Consider the following 12,340-nt stretch of genomic DNA (forward strand, 5'->3'; position numbering starts at 1 on the left):
TCTTTCTTTCTTTCTTTCTTTCTTTCTTTCTTTCTTTCTTTCTTTCTTTCTTTCTTTCTTTCTTTCTTTCTTTCTTTCTTTCTTTCTTTCTCTCTCTTACCTTTTGCATTAGAATAGATATTAAATATTGGTTCCAAGGCAGAAGAGTGACAAGTACTAGGTAATTGAGGTTAAGTGACTTGCCCAGGGTCACCCAGCTAGGAAGTGTCTGAGGTCACATTTGAACCTAGGAACTTCCTGCCTCTAGGCCTGACTCTCAATCTACTGAGCTACCTACCTCCCCCAACCTTCTGTCTTAGAATGGATATTGGGGAGAGAACAATAGGCTGAAAAAGTCAGGAAACCTTGGTTCTCTTCTTCCTAGCCCCACTGTATGTGTGACCCTAGGTAAGTCATTCTCCTCTCAGGGCTCTGTGTGTTTTTCATTAAATATAAGATAAATATATTAATTAATTCTTGCAAGAAAAATTTTATTTTCCCAATTACAATTTTAGACATATATTTCCCAAAATTGTAAGATCCAAATTGTCTCCTTCCCTCCCTTTTCTCCTCCCTCTCAGATATGGTAAACAATTAGATCTGGGTTAGACATGTATCTCTCTGCTTCCATATTGGTCATTGTTGTAAGAGAGAACTCATATTAAAACCCAAACCCCCAAATAAAGCTGTAAATAAAAGAATGTACCAGAGAGTAGGCTTTGATCTTCTTCTGACTCCAACAGTTCTTTCTTTGGCGGTTGAGAACAAAGAAAAAGTTTTTATAATTTTCAAGTTCAAAGATTTAGAGCCTCACTCTCTAGGTCCTTGTGTGTTTCATTAATTACACTTTCCCCAGTGCCTAGTACAGTGCCTGGCCCATAACAGGGGATTAATAAATGGTCATTGATTGATTGATTATTTGAAAATTACCTTAAAACCAACTAGTCCCACTACTTTTCTACAGAGGAAGAAACAGAGGCCCAGAGGGGTGAAATGACTTAAGTCACATCGGTAAGATGTGACAGAGACAGAATTAAAACCCAAGTCCTCTGATTCCAAATCCAGTACTCTTTCCATTAGTAGCTCATATCTTATGTTAGTTTATCCTTTTATCGTTGTTGTTCAGTTGTGTCTGACCGTGGCCCCATTTGGGGTTTTCTTGGCAAAGATACTAGAGTAGTTTGTCATTTCTTTCTCTAGCTGACTTGACAGATGTGGAAACTGAGGCAAACAGGATTCGAACTCAGATCTTCCTGACTCCGAACCAACACTATCCACTGTGCCACCTAGCTGCCCAGTGTATTCCTTTATACATTTCAAAAGGCTTACAGAGTTGTGGTGTCCTTTGCTCTCACATCAACCCTGTGAGTTAGTCAAGGCAGATATTATATCCCTATTTTAAGGCGGTAGGTATAGAGGTCAAGGGGGCCTGGGCCTGTTATTTCACTGGTACAGGGATCTCCCTAGTGAGGAAATGCGTTCTACCATCCTAGATCCAGGCCCAGTCTGAAACGTTTACTCTTAAAGTGTTGCCTGGGACACTAAAAGTTAAATGATTTGCTCAGGGTCACACACAACTGGCAGCTAGGTGGTACAGTGAATGGAACCCTGGAGTCAGGAAACTCATCTTTCTGAGATCAAATCTGGTCTCTAGCTGTGTGGTCCTGGGCAAGTCACTTTACTCTGTTGGCCTCAATTTCCTCCTCTGTAAAGTGAACTAGAGAAGGAAAAGGCAAACCACTAGCTGTGTGACCCTGAGCAAATCACTTCACTCTGGTTGCCTCAGTTTCCCCATCTATAAAGTGAACTAGAGAAGGAAATGGCAAACCACTCCAATATCTTTGCCAAGAAAACCCCAAATGGGGTCACAAAGAGTTGGACATCACTGAAAATGACTGTACAACAAAAAACCCAACCTCTCAATTTTACAGAATTGGAAGCTGTGGTCAAGAGATGGGAAGATACAAGTTCAGCAACATGTATGTTTGGTCGAAGATGTTCTGACTTATACCTTTGGCTCCCAGAGTGAAGAAGCATACCCAGATAGCTGCTGATCTGATCCTCACAAAGAAGTAATGAAAAAAAAATGTCAGTTCCCAAACATTTTTCCCACTTACCCCTTCTTTTCCCAAAGAGAATATACAGGCAGCCAGGAATGAGAAATTAACATTCTATTTTAGTTCACTCTGTCTTTAGAGTTGTAGAAATGAATAATAATAGCAGCTTACATTTATGTAACATTTTAATGCTTGCAAAGTGATTGACACAGGGGATCGCATTCGACCCTTCAAACAACCCTGTCATTATTCTCCCATTAAACCGGGGAGTCAGGGTCAGCAGCGCTGTCCTTTCATGGTCAATTTTCAAAGGAGAAAAAGAAATCCTCAAGGTCACTTTGGATGCTGGATGCTGGAACACAAACCTTTAAGCCCAGCATAGGGGAAAGAGCCCTGCTTCTGACTTGTAGAAAGGACCTGGGATTCTTTCTCAATTTGGAGACTTATGAGTTATTTATCAAAGCCCTTCCCCTCTCTGAGCTTGTATTCCCATCCATAAAATGGGGGTAAATGCTACTTACTTATCTCTGATCTCCAATGGTGGATGGCATGTCCCTGAAGAAGATCCCTTAATAGGAGCTAAAATGTGATCTCTCATCTTCTATGGGTCCAAAATCTCCATGTTCGGTGTATCGGGAGGACCTTAGGAAAACCAGCTGACGTGGTCCGAAACTGCCTGGGATAGGATGCCAACAGCCAGAAAGCCAATTTAATAGTTTACAGAGAAATATCTCTTTCCAGTAGGAGAGCCCATTTGGGAAACCACACTGAGATCAGAAGGTTGTTCGATGAACACAGGGGATCAGAGCTAGGAAGATGCCTACAGCAGAGCTCAGCGAATTTGCTTCCCATCTAAGGCCTCCCAAACTTAAGAGCTGGACTCATTTTTTTCCCCCACCAGGCAAAGAAGGAAAAACAAAAAGAAGATAGAGGGAGTAAAAGGTTGAATGGTGCTACAAAGCATGGCATCTCAGCTTCAGGTCGAGACCCAAATTAGAGTTGCTGACAGTCTAAAGAAGGGTACGTAGATCCCTGGGGTCTGTGGACTTGGAGAGGGAATAAAATGACTTCTTTCCTTCACTACCTCTAACTGAAAATTAACATTTCCTCCAATTATTTTAATCATTTAAAATTCTAATTATTTTATAATATTTGAGAAGTTGCATCTGACTGCCAGTGGGATCCATGACACAAAATAGTTAAGAATTCATGATCTAGGGGCAGCGAGGTGGCTCAGTGGATGGAGAGCCAAGCCTAGAGAAGGGAAGCCCTGTGTGTGACCTCAAACACTTCCTAGCTGTGTGACTCTGGGCAAGTCACTTCATCCCCATTGCCTAGCCCTGACCCTTCTTCTGCCTTAGAACCAATACATGGTTTTGATTCTAAGATAAAGATTAAAAAAAAAAAAAAGATCGGCAACCCCAAAGACCTAGCCTGCTCTTCTGCCTTGGAACTGGAACTTAGTATAGATTCTAAGACAGAGGGTAAGGGTTTAGGGGCAGCTGAGTGTCTCATTAGATAGGGAGCCAGACAGAGATAGGAGATCCTGGGTTCAAACCTGGCCTCAGACACTTCCTAGCTGTGTGATCCTGGGCAAGTCACTTAACTCCCATTGCCTAGCCCTTACCACTTTTCTGCCTTGTAACCATTCACAGCATGAATTGATCCTAAGATGGAAGATGAGGATTAAAAAAAAAAAAGAAATCATGATCTCAAGTATTCTTTGAAAAGGAACATCTGAAAAGGAATATTTGCGAGATGTAGGGAGTCTGGGAGGAAGAGGAAGAGGATGATGGTAGACCCTCCCCCACCTTCTTTATCCATTCCCATTTGCTTGAGCAAGAGTTCATAAAGATGGAGTGTAAATGTAAGTTCCTTGAGTGCAGACATTTGTCTCACTTTGGCATTTCTATCCCCATCACCTTGCATCTGGGCTACAGTAGACCATCCACAGTGCCTATAATGCTCTCCTTCCTCCTCTTGATCTCCCAGCATCTTTCCTTTAGCTCCCAGCTGAAGTCCTACCTTCCACAAGAAGCCTCTCCTGAGCCCTCTAAATTCTAGTGCCCTCCCTCTGCCCATTCTTCCCTGTATATAAATAGTGTGTGCATGTGAGTTCTCTGAGATCAGGGATGGTTTTTAATCTTTCTCTGTCTCCTCAGTGCTCAGGCACATAGTAGGTGCTTCCTAAATGTTTATTGACCTGCTGACTTTTAATAAATGCTTGTTGATTTTGATTTACATTATTCCCCTTTGTTGTTGTTCAACTACGTCAGACTCTACGAGACCCCGTGGATTTGTCTATGGGGTTTTCTTGGCAAAGACTTGGGAATGGTTCACTATTTCCCTTTCTAGTGGACTCAGAAAAACAGAGGTTAAGGGACTTTCCCAGGGTCACATGGCTTGTATTAGAGTGGATTTGAAGTTAGAGCTTCCTGAATCTAGATTCAGTACTCTATTCACTAAACCATCTAACTACCTCCTATTCCCTATGACACACTCTCTCATCAAAGTAGCCTGCTTTTTGTTTCCTGTACACAATATTTTGTCTCTTGCCTCTATCTCTTTACAAGTAGTACTCCATGTGTGAAATAAGCTTCTTCCTCACTCTACCTTATTATTATTCCTGCAAATCATATCTCAGGAGCTATCTCCTGTGTAAGTCTTTTCCTGATTCCTCTAGTTAGTGCTCTTCTAGCCCTTAAATTTCCTTTGTATGATCATCGATTGGTCATGCAAGTCCCCCTAGCCCACTCCTTCAACTAAAAATTGCATCTGTAGATTGGGACCTCAGAGGTGCAACTGCTATCTTAGTTACCCTCTTGATAACTACTCCTAACGCTAAAACTCATGAGCCCCCATTAGTTTACTTTCCATAAAAAAATCAGTCAGTAGATTAAATTAACTCTTTAAAATATGTTTCCTTGAGATATAGCAGGAACAGAAGTTATGAAGAATTTCTCCCCCAGAGCTAGGAAGTACTTTCTCAGAGACGCATATAATTTTGGGAGATAGAGAGTGGGCCTATATTTATACTATAATGGTAGTGAGTCACACTTGTAGGTATCATATATGGTATTTAAAATTTTTTTAAATTTATTTTAAAAATATTTTTTTCATGTTTACATGATTTATTTTCTTTCCCTCTCTTCTTCCCTCCCCCCTCCCAGAACCAACAAGCAATTCCACTGGGTCGTACAAATGTTATTACTTTGACCCTGGAAAGACAAGAACTGATCATGGTAGATGATGACCAGCTTCAATGATGGAGGACAAGGGAGGAAGCATGTGAGCCTTTCTCTTGAAGGAGACATGATGGACTTGAGCTGTTGACGATGCAGAGCCTTGATGGACACAGCCAGCACTAGGTCTTGGTTTGTTCAGTGCGTTAGAGGGGTTTTGTTCTTTGTTTCTTTTTCTTTTTTTCTTGGAATGGGAGGAGAGGAGAAGGGAAGGAGAAAAAAAAAGTGATATTTGTGAATTGGAAAAAAAATAAAATTAATTGAAAGACAAACCCCAAATGTTATCACTTGATTGTAGGTATCATATATGACCAAGGCAAATCATAATCCTGGCCTTAACATCCTTTCTCAGGGGAGCAGTTAAGAAATTCACTTTGGGTGAGGGGCTTTGGTGTTGGGGATGGATGAGATGTTCCATTACTAGGCTGGTTTGGTTTCCCCATAGAGCGCATCATTTCAGTTGAACTGGTTTCTTAAAGGACACTGCATTCATGCTGGAGAAGACAATCTAAGAGTCCAAGGGCTTACTCTTTAATGAGTAACGGTGGTTTGCACAACTTTGGGCCTCAGATTCACCTGGGAAGTATAGTATTCTTTTCAGTTGGGGTACTACAATTCCTTTTCAGAAAGAACTGAAGTCCTTAGCCTAAAACTGGAAAAGGTTCTCCAGGATTGTTCCTTCAGGGCTTCAGTTCTAAGGTTTGTTTCTCCCCAGTGAAGAGGCGGGAAAGGTATAGCTTCTTCTGTCTGATAATTCTTCTCCATGTCCTAACCAATCAAGTACATTTCCCAGATTCCTATTGGATTGTATGCAGTGACATCATTTACATTTTTCTCTTACATTTCATCTTTTCTGTCTTTACAACCTTGTGCTTTTCAACCTTAATGAAGTCTAAATGAGGCACTCACTTACATGGAGAAAGACTGAACAGATTTTGGTATGTGAATATAATGTGAAAATACTGGACTATAGCAGAAGCCACAATTATGAAGAATTGAGAGAAGCAGGGGAAAGTTTACATGAACTGAGGTAGAGTAAAGTAAAAAGAAAACAATATATACAATGACTATGGTACTGAAATGGAAAGAAAATCAACAAGAACAAAAAGAAATAGAATTCTATATAATTAAAACAATCAAATGTGGCCCTCACGGGCAGCTGGGTAGCTCAGTGGAGTGAGAGTCAGGCCTAGAGACAGGAGGTCCTAGGTTCAAACGCGGCCTCAGCCACTTCCCAGCTGTGTGACCCTGGGAAAGTCACTTGACCCCCATTGCCCACCCTTACCACTCTTCCACCTATGAGACAATACACCGAAGTACAAGGGTTTAAAAAAAAATGTGGCCCTCACAGAAGAGTAGAGAAAACTTACCTCTCTCTTTTCATTGCAGTGGTAAAAGACTGTGTAGAGTTGTGGAATATTTCAAATACTGTCAGATATGGTGATTATATTGGTTAGTTTTGTGCTGCTTTTCTCTCATTTTTCTTTGAACATTTTTCTTTAAAATCTACAATGATAGACCTGCTTCAGGGAGGGGAGCAGCAATATTTAAAATAAATGTAATATAAAGTAAATAAATGTGATAAAATGTGATATAAAATAAGTATATGTGAAATAAAAAATTAATGTGATGTAAAAAAGACATCTCAAAAAAATTTTAAAAGAAAAAATAAATTACTTTGCTTTTGTAACAATCTTATTTAATCCTACTCCCTCCCTTAGCTTCTAAGAGCAAGAGAGAGTAGACAAGTTTGACTGCTAATTAAGGATTTAGAGAGAAAAGGTAACAGACACAAAATTGGAGTGAATTGAGGGCACCATGGATATGGCATGTTTATCTTTGCTGGGGCCAGTTCTTGGGTTCACAATTTATCTCTGAGAGGAGGTAGCCACGATAGGAAACAGAGATCCTTGCCTATGATGCTATTACCCAGAATGAGAAAAGTACCAGATATCAAAATTTCTCTTTTTTTCCCCAAGCTAATATTCTCATCCCAAAGGAGGAATGGAAAGGTATAACATTCTTACAGAGTCCCTGGGTGACAGAGTCACTTGATGGTTGGCCTTGCTGGACACATGAGTTAAATATCAAGTTTTGAACTGCGTGGCATTGTCCGCATTTATTTGTTCACTTGAAGGAAGACTAAATTATTTGATTCCTGGAATTTCTGGGTACAAAATAATTTCTGTATTGCCCAGGCACTTCTGGGAAATAAGGGAATGGCAGGCATGGAGATACCCAGAGATTTTATTTTCATTAGGAACTGTTTACTTGCTGATAAATTCTACATCAAGAGTAAAAGTATTATATGTAATTTAGCATATTTTCTGCTTCTGTGGGAACTTGACACCCTTATGTTAAGGCCATGTGGCTAGACCTCAGGAAACAGAAAGTTCAAGAAGGACATGGGGGAGGGAGGGGCAGGTGGGTGGCTCAGTGGTTTGAGAGTCAAGTCTAGAGATGGGAGGTCCTAGGTTCAAATCCATCCTCAGACACTAGCTGAGTGACCCTGGGCAAGTCACTTAACCCCCATTGCCTAGCCCACACCACTCTTCTGCATTGGAACCAATATACAATATTGATTCTAAGCTGGAAGGTAAGAGTTAAAAAAAAAAAAAGGAGATAGGACTTGTCAGGCACAAGTGCTCAGGGACCAACTTCTGGTTGACCAAGTCCACAATAATCTATACCCCGTAGATAAAGAGTCTGTGTTATCTAGAGAAAAAGTGGGGAGCTGAGAGACAGAAGGTTGTTGACTTCCTGAAAGCATTACACTTACACAGTACTTCTGGTAGTAGGATGAGGGCAGGTAAAAAAATTTTTTTTAAAGAAAGAATCCAGGGGGCAGCTGGGTAGCTCAGTGGAGTGAGAGTCAGGCCTAGAGACAGGAGGTCCTAGGTTCAAACCCAGCCTCAGCCACTTCCCAGCTATGTGACCCTGGGCAAGTCACTTGACCCCCATTGCCCACCCTTACCAATCTTCCACCTATGAGACAATACACCGAAATTAAGGGTTTATTAAAAAAAAAAAAAGAATAAAGAAAGAATCCACAACTCCCATTCCCCAAGCCCTTCCCACTCTTCTGCCTTGGAACCAATACACAGTATTGATTCTAAGGCAGAAGGTAACAGTTTAAAAAAAAAAGAAAAGAAAGAAAAGGATGAATACTGGAAAAGTTCAGCTCCTAATAGTTTCCATTGAACAGGATCAAGATAATGGCTAAGAATGTCACCTAGTGGTCAAACATTAACACATATATTCTCTGTATTTAATTATATGTCTATTGTATTCCTTTGGTAGAATGTCAGTTCCTTGAAGGAAAGGACTATTTCCTTTTGTATTTGTAGCTCTAGTATATAGTATATTGCCTTGAACATAGTAGATATTTAATAAGGTATTTAATAAATGCTTCTTGAACTTAATTGAAACAATGGCATAGTGGCTGAGGAGTACCAGGAGTACCATGTGGGTTCTTGCCAGTTATGCTGTCCAGTGCAGTGTGCTTCTTCTTCTCAAGTTATAATGAAAGAAAAATACATATCTGAGTGAAAAAAAGTTAAGTATACTTCTGTTCCAAGTAGTTTATTCTCTTTCTTTAGTTTCAGGTAAACTTTGAAGGTACCAGGGACTGCAAATGAAATTGTGGCAACCTGGGACCAAGTACCATTTTCTATTTGTTTCCCTCATCTGTCCAGTTCCTTCCCTTTCAGGGCCCTGAATTTGAGCTGAATATATTTTTGAATATACCTTTATAGGCACATGTCTTTCTCATTAGAATGTAAGCTCCTTGAGGGGAGAGACTGTTTATTGTTGTCTTTGTATCTTCATTGCTGATCAGGCACAGTACCTGGCACAAAGTCAGCACTTAATAAATGATTGTTAATTGATTAGAAATAAGTCCATCCACTCAGTGGATTGAGAGCCAGGTCCAGAGATGGGAGGTCCTGGTCTCAGACACATCCTACCTGTGTGACCCTGGGCAAGTCACTTAACCCCCATTGCCCAACCTTTACTGCTCTTCTGCCTCGGAACCAATACACAGTATTGATTTTAAGATGGAAGGTAAGGGTTTAAAAAAAGAAAGAAGTCCATCCAAACTAGCTGGTCATTAGGTGAGCTGTCACTGGTCAGAGGAGTGATCCCTCCTATAGCCAATCTCATCATACTACAACAGCTCCCCTGTTGTTGTCATTGCCCAGATGACTATTTCATGGTCCAAGTGGATGCAAGAAGCAGAGAAACGTCTCTCAAAATTTCTTCTTTCCAGGAGTGAGTCTTTTCTAGCATCTTTTGACTTAGTCCCTGAAGAGCTCACCCAGGGTGAGCATGCCATTACCTCTCCCAATAGTTTCTTTCCAGGAAAAGGACTCATATGTACAAAAATATTTATAGTAGCTTTTGTTTTTTGCTATAGTAAAGAACTGGAAACTAAGGGAGTAGCCATGATTTGGGGAATGGAAGAAAAACCCTGGTGTGTGATGTATTGAAATATTATGAAAAATGCTTCAAATAACTAATAATTAGAGAAACTCTGAGGTTTTATTTCACACCTATCAGATCTGCAGAGAAGACAAAAAAAGGAAAAATGACAACTATTTGAGGGGCTGCAGGAAAACAGGCACATTAACGCGTTATTAATGGAGCTGTGAATTGCCCTCACAATTCTAGAAAGCAATTTGGAACTATGCCTCCAAAGTCACTAAACTGTGCATACCCTTTAACCTGGCCATAGCATTACTGAACCTCTACTCCCAAGAAAACAAAGCGGAAAAGGACTCATGTACAAAAAGATTTATGGAAATTCTTTTTGTTGTGGTAAAGACGAAGGAACTAAGGTGGGGCCCCTCCACTGGGGAACGGCTGAACAAATGATGCTCTGGGAATGTGCTGGACTGCTACCCTGCCATAAGAGATGACGGAAGGGTCAGATTCAGAGTAATCAGTATGAACTGATGCAGAAGGACAGAACCAGAGCAATTTGTACAATAATAACAACATTGTAAAGAAAAGCAACTTAGAAAAACTAGCAAATTCTGATCAATGCAATGGCCTACCATGAGTCCAGAGGTTGTGAAGGAGCCAAGGTGCCAAATGAGACAGATGCTTTCAGATAGAGCCAATGTGGGAATTTTTATTTGAATATTATATATGTAACATATGTATATATATATGTACACACACAAACATATAAAATATATTATACATAAATATATTTTAATTATATTATATATTATTAAATCATATTATACATTATTATATATATATTTAAATTTTGTTTTTATTTTTCTCCATTGGTGGAACGGTGGGACAAGAGTAGCAATAAAAAGAAAAGAACAAGAAAGAAAATAAATACGAGAGGGTCATTGAGGTATCTTTTTTATGTAAAGATCAGGACAGAAGGAAGGGAGGCAGCTAGGTGGCTCAGTGGATAGAGAGCCAGAAAGGTAAGACATTTTCCTGGAGATAGGAAGTCCTGGGTTCAAAGCTGGACATGGATACTTCTAGCTATGTGACCTGGACAAGTCACTTATTGTCTAGTCCAATTGCCTAGCCCTTACTGTTCTTCTGCCTTGGAACTGAGACTCAGTATCAATTCTAAGACAGAAGATGAGGATTATTAAAAAACAAAAAACAAAAGGAAAGCCAAAAGAGTATGTATGTTGGGAGAGGTGGGGAGAGGCAATGGGAACCAGTGAACCTTCACTGTGTGGCTGCCTGATGGAATCTCCAAGTAGAAGAGGCTGATGAGATTGCTTTTGGGAAAAAAAAATTATGATATGCACTGGAAGGATCTTTCTTCCAGATCTGGAATGTACATAGGCATCCTCTAATTGGTTCTGGTCTGCTAACCAGATGAAGACTATCGATTGGCTACGATGCTGGAATTCATCCAAAGTGTACTGGCCAGCCCAAACGATATTCTGGACTTTGGCTATTTTTAGCCTGGAAGGCACAGAAGAAGGAGGATGAGTTACTGGGTACCAGAGTAGCTTCAGTCCCTTTCTCACTTGGAAACAGTGAGTGACTCCCATGTTTCTTCTGTTCCAGATTGTGTCTATTCTTTCCTGATTTTCAGGGAAGGATATTAGAGATGACGATGACCCTGTAATCTCTGAAAGTATAAGAGTTTGAACCACCAGAAGTCTGGGAGTTGCTGGAAGCTAGATGGACAGGACTGGAATACCAGGCCAGTTGCTTGACCCAACTCAGATACAACTAAGGCTCAGGCTCAGCCGATGGTGATGCTCACATTTGGAAGTGTACTTGGTGGGCTCATTGCACTATAGAAACTGGGTTTAGTTTGAGTCCCATTTCCCCAGGGACTGAGGTGATATATATGTAGGAGAGTTGACCACTGGTATTAGGGGGACAGGGTTGCTTCTGTTCTTATAATGTCCTGAAGGTAATGAAATCTTTGTAAAAGCTAATTGATGTTAAGTGTTTAAATCGAATTGGAACTAACCTCTGGTAGTTAAATATAATAGAGATCTACCGTTTCATAATATAACCCTCTTTTCTGGTTCTGCTATATATATGGAAATGCCAATTTTATTCTAAGGTTTTGTTATATTTTTGTTATGTATTTTTATGTACTAATGTGTATGTAGAAATATATAAAGTATACGAAGAAGTACTTATTTACTTATTTTATTATAAGGTCAGAATAAGAACAAACAAATCTAATAATTACTTTCCTCAGATTTCTGTCCTTTTGGAAGTCTTCTCAGACTAAGCATGTTGGATTTTCCTAGATTTTTACTTTAATTGTCAATCTATCTCATGGATGCAGGACATCCCACTATGCCAGGCACTAAAACAACAAAGTCTTTTGCAGCTTTTTAATAAATAAATTCTCCCTCAGGTAACCATCTTTTTTTTCCCCCTGGGGCTGGCTATCTCTAGATCTTCTCTCAAAATAACTCCCACCCCTCACACTCCAAATCCTCTCAGACTGCTCTGAATAGCACATATTGACACTTTCCTTCTCTCTCTTTCATTTTAGATTTTTGGTGGCCAAAGACCTTAAGGGAATGATGGACAATAGACTTCCTACTCCCTCAG

This window comes from Gracilinanus agilis, chromosome 4 (assembly GCF_016433145.1).
Source record: "Gracilinanus agilis isolate LMUSP501 chromosome 4, AgileGrace, whole genome shotgun sequence".
Classification (NCBI taxonomy): domain Eukaryota; kingdom Metazoa; phylum Chordata; class Mammalia; order Didelphimorphia; family Didelphidae; genus Gracilinanus; species Gracilinanus agilis.